The following is a 5,201-nucleotide window of genomic DNA, read 5'->3' on the forward strand; positions in this document are numbered from 1 at the left end:
AGGACCTTACATGTATGTAGTTTTGCTCTACTAACGCAAAAAATAAAGCCAGCATTGATCCATCACCCTCTGAATTTTTTTAAATGGAAAAAATTACCCCTAATCTGAAGAATCAAATTCAGGAGGTAAAACAATAAAATAAGTGATTAAAAAATTTTATAACCAGGTATTTTTACTCCAGCAAGGCAGAAACAAAGCCAGAAATACTCCCTCACCCTCTAAATTTTTTTTAAATCGCAAAACCACCCTTAAATAGTAAAATTCAAATTTAAGATGTAAAAAAATATTATATTACCGGCTTTTTTTAAATACAGGACCTTACATGTATGTAGTTTTGCTCTACTAACGCAAAAAATAAAGCCAGCATTGATCCATCACCCTCTGAATTTTTTTAAATGGAAAAAACTACCCCTAAAATCTGAAGAATCAAATTCAGGAGGTAAAACAATAAAATAACTGATTAAAAAATTTTATAATTAGGTATTTTTACTCCAGCAAGGCAGAAACAAAGCCAGAAATACTCAAAAAAAAGCCAGCATTGATCCATCACACTCTGAATTTTTTTAATAAAAAAAACTACCCTTAATCTGAAGAATCAAACTTAGGAGGTAAAACAATAAAATAACTGATTAAAAAAGTTTATAACCAGGTATTTTTACTCCAGCAATGAGCATTTCTGGCTTTGTTTCCGCATTGCTGGAGTAAAAATACCTGGTTATAAACTTTTTTAATCAGTTATTTTATTGTTTTATCTCCTGAATTTTATTCTTCAGATTAGGGGTAGTTTTTTCAATTAAAAAAATTCAGGGGGTGCTGGATCAATGCTGGCTTTGTTTTTGAGTTAGTGGAGCAAAGTTTCGTAGATGTAAAATTCGGTTTTCTTAAAATATAAGTTGATTTATTTTTTATCTCCGAAGTGTGAATTTGTCCGTTTAAGGGTGGTTTTGGTCGATTTAAAAAAAAACTGAGTGTGATGGAGCAATTCTGAGCTCAGATTCGGTTTCAGCGGCCCAAAGTACTATAGGAAATATATGTCTAGTTCAAGAAACAGACAACTTTTTTTTTGTGTGCCTGTGTAATATATTATTATTATTATTATTATTATTATTATTATTAGCGATTTTATAAGTACTTGAACCAGATTGCAAATATTATTTAACCAACCATAATTTTTATGGGTAATTTGTACTAATGAATATAAAAAATCCAGATTTTTATATTTCTTATTTAGAATTGAAATAAATTTATTCAATAATTTTATTTAGTTCATACATAATATTAGGAATATAATAATAATTTAATTAATTTTAAGTTATATAATCTTCTAAAGTAACTTAATTAAGCTTTTTTTGATGCTTCGAAAATTTTTGATCTTAATGATGTTTTAATTGTTGCATTTTCAACTTTGTCCCAATTTTTCTTTCGAATTTGTGATTGAACAGCGTCTGAAAACATATCTTATTAGATTTCGACGACGCTTTTCACACTTTCTTTTTAATTCTAGAAACTATACTTTATTCTCATGGCAATATTATAAAATGTAAATATAAATTGCTGGGTAGCTAAACAATTTTGAAAATAAAATGAATTTTTTGTCCTTATTTGTCCAGTTTTAAAAGAGTTTTTAATAATTCAAAATTAACATTCGGTTAAAAAGGACAAAGAAATTTACCTCTGTAATTGAAAAATATTTGTTTATATACAATATAATCAAATATTTTGAAAATTTAACAATTACAAGAGTTATAGCATAAGCAGCTTTTTAGGGATTTTTAAAATTTTTTGTTTCTGAAATAAAAGATTTCAATGAAATTAATTAAATAGAATTTGTTTTTTATGACAAAAAAAATTTACGTTTTTCTTGATTGGAATTTAAATCTTAATTATGAATTAAATACTTTTTAAATAAGCTGAATTAAAATATTTAAAAGAAAGCATACTTAATAAAGCAGTCACAGCTTTTGAATGTAAACCCATTTTTTTCCCTTTTCCTTTCCCTTGCAAAGTACGTGTTAAGATAGCTTCTTGGGTAAAAATTAAGTCCAGGAGAGATCTGGCATATGAATTGGGATTATTTGATTCTCTTTTGCATTGTTTAAACAAGGATTCTTCCACAAATATATTTTAGAGTCGGTATGAACTTCACAGGTCTAAAAATTTAATTATTTATTTATTTTTACAAAGATTTTAAATAAAAAAATATTATTAGTTTTATAAAATAAAAATAAAAATTTTTAAAATAAATAAATAATTAAATAAAAAATCTTACAAAGTCAGGAATGTAAGTCGGATACAAAAGAGTTGATCTATCATTTTGATTTTCGTCTTCATCAGAGTCATTCTCCTTATCAGAATTTATAATTTCAAAACTTTCGTCCTTGTCATTTTCATCCATATTTTCTTTCACCTCATAAATTATTTAAGAAGTATCATTTTCATTAAAACTACAACTCGAAACATCAAACTCAGAGTTCAGTGGAATTGATTCTGTGGTTTTTTTCTCTGACATTTCAATATCCTACAGATAACGGTCAATTAACAATTAATTACTTATCTAAGTTTACAAAAATTAAAAAATTAGATTAAAAATTATAAATTTTGATTATTATTAAAAATTGTTAAAAATATAAAAAATCCTAAGAATTTACATTTAGATACAAATGAATGCTATTAAAATTAATTATAATTTAAAAAATTATTTTGAATCTTTACAAAATATAGTAAAAGATCTTTTTCTTACATTTTTCAAAGCATCAATTTTATCCAACAGGGAAAAGGCGGCATAACGAATATCCATAAATTTATCTATTAATGTTCTTTTTTTAAGATTGTCCTTAATTTTCTTGGCTTTAATTTCTTCTGTTATTTTAAATTACTCATCAGCGCATAAGAAATTTGATTCTCGTTTTAAACTTAAGATCTTGTTCTATAAATTATTATATTTTAAAATCTCAGTTTCGTTAGGATTAACATTTTTAAATTAGAAATTAATTGTAGTATTTTGTTTTTGTTTATAGTATTTTTCTATTTTTTTAATGAAAGACATTGCTATAAATTTTCATAAATTTTTAAAAATATTTGTTATACTAACAGCATGAATGCGTGAAATAAAATTTTTATTCTTACTTTATCCTCCAATTTTTCACCAATTTTTTCCGATTCTGTCAATTTCTTTGTTATTTCCGTCGTACTTTTACAGCGCTTTTTCTCATTGTTTTTGGAATCATCTGATTGTGAGTTTCGTTTCTTATTTTCTATAGTCCTCTGTTTTTTTATTTTTGAAACCAAGTTTTGCAATTCATATTCTTTGGCTAAAAAATATTTTATAAATAATTATTCCCATCAGACTGGTATTTTAAATTAACTTCCATCAGAAAATGAAAACTGGTGAAATTGACATTAAACTAATTATAATTTTTTTACAATTGAATTAATTAATAATTTTAGTTAAAAATAAAATTTTAATTCTAAACATTTATACAATTTTAACATGAATAAATTGTTCTTAAAAATTATAAAAACTTTTCATATATAAAAAATATTTTCAAAAACATAATAACTAAAACAATAAGAACAGGAATAAATTGATTTTTATAAATAAAAGAAAAATTATTTGCATTAAATAAACATTTTCTTCAAATTGTAATATGAAAAGAATTTATGTGAATGAAATAACCTGATTTCTGAGAAAGGAAGTTAATCAAAATTGAAGTTTTGTATTTACTTGATTAATATTTTCCCTTTATAAATTATTGGAGCTTTTGCTGATTCTGGCCAACGAAAGATTACGTGATCTCCTTCTTTCAACCTTTGTATTTTTGGATCTACTATTACAGATGTTTCATAAACGACATAAAGAAACTTGTTATCACCATCTATCAGCAATTGGCGTTTTAGAAACTTTTCTTCCATTTTTTATGATATTTTGTTTAAAAATTATCAAATACTTTTTCCCAGCATGTAATAATAATATTGAACTATATTTCCATAGAAACAAAACAATTGAAAAAAGAACCTTTAATTCTAATATCAAACAATCGGAAATTCAAATATTGTTTTTTTAAAAAAAGAAAACTCTTCAAATGTCATCTTATAGAAAATTCTCATACGTCATTATACGTGTTGTCAAAAGTATTTTATCTTCTAAAAGAAAAAATTGCAAATTTATGAAATCATCAAATACGAAAAATTTTTCATCAAATATCTAATCTAATTTAATATTATTTAAAATCTTAAATATAATTAAAACATATTTTTACATTCTCATCATAATGAGAAGGTATTACATTTGGGCGATTTTGAGCATTCTCTAATTCCAGTGAATCTCGACGTTTTGAGACTTTCTGATGCCGAAAAAATGGGTCTTAAAAAAATGTTTGTTTGTATGTATGTCTGTATGTATGTATGTCTGTAGAAAAATTTTGTCCGACGATATCTCGAACAAATTTTAATGAATCGACTTCAAATTTGGTATACACTTTAAGTGTATCAAAATCTCGCCTGAGTTCGTTGGCCAGATGATTTCATCAAAAATCAACAAAATTATTCAAATTTTGAGTTTTTAAAAGTTTCAAAAATTCGCATTTTTTAAAAAAAAAATTTTTCAATTTTTTTCGAAAAATACGAGTAAAAATAAACACTTTTTTCCTTTGACAATTTTTAATAGCGATTAAAACAAAAAAGTTATACCTCTTTTTTTATAAAAAGGACAAAAAAAGACAAAAACGGATGAAAAATGGGTAAAATGCAGGACAAAATTACTTTATTTTGAGAAAATATGAGCAACTATGTATTATCTCTGTTTAAACCACCTTAAATTAACACAAATAACAGTGACTTACTCATACATCTTTAACACTTTTCGATACAGATTAAAACAAAAAAGGTAAAAATGTTATGTTCTAGTAGGGGAGCCCATGATGCTAAATGGGGATTTACTCGAGCGTCGTGGGGACGAAGATATTTTGTAGTTTAGATAATAAGGAAAATAAAAGGTTCTATAAAGTTTTCCTTTTTAGTGGTGGGGGAAGCGTCTATAAATTTTTAAAAATGTAAAGAAAAACAATTACATGGAAATACTCGAGCGTGTCAGATATTTACGGAAGATGTTAAATGAACCTTAAAAATGCTCCCATTCAAAAAACTGACGTTTCGGAAGTGACGCAAGCTTGTAGCGAATTTTTTAAAATGCAAAAAAAATC

The 5,201-nt window shown here is 25.1% G+C and overlaps 1 long non-coding RNA gene across 2 annotated transcripts; it reads right to left on the reverse strand.

Annotated features, from left to right (window-relative positions):
• Positions 1 to 1,332: 1,332 nt before the first annotated feature.
• On the reverse strand, positions 1,333 to 3,973 carry LOC127279919 (uncharacterized). 2 transcript variants are annotated; one of them, XR_007842748.1, is made up of 6 exons: positions 3,725 to 3,973; positions 3,127 to 3,311; positions 2,741 to 2,926; positions 2,270 to 2,518; positions 1,941 to 2,150; positions 1,333 to 1,445 (listed from the first exon to the last, which is right to left on the reverse strand). It is a non-coding gene; the product is annotated as an uncharacterized LOC127279919 (long non-coding RNA). The 2 variants fall into 2 exon arrangements; XR_007842747.1 differs by having other exon boundaries at positions 3,092 to 3,311.
• Positions 3,974 to 5,201: the final 1,228 nt, after the last annotated feature.

This window comes from Leptopilina boulardi, unplaced genomic scaffold (genome assembly GCF_019393585.1).
Source record: "Leptopilina boulardi isolate dan_hultmark-lab unplaced genomic scaffold, ZJU_Lbou_2.1 LbouV2_224, whole genome shotgun sequence".
Lineage (NCBI taxonomy): Eukaryota > Metazoa > Arthropoda > Insecta > Hymenoptera > Figitidae > Leptopilina > Leptopilina boulardi.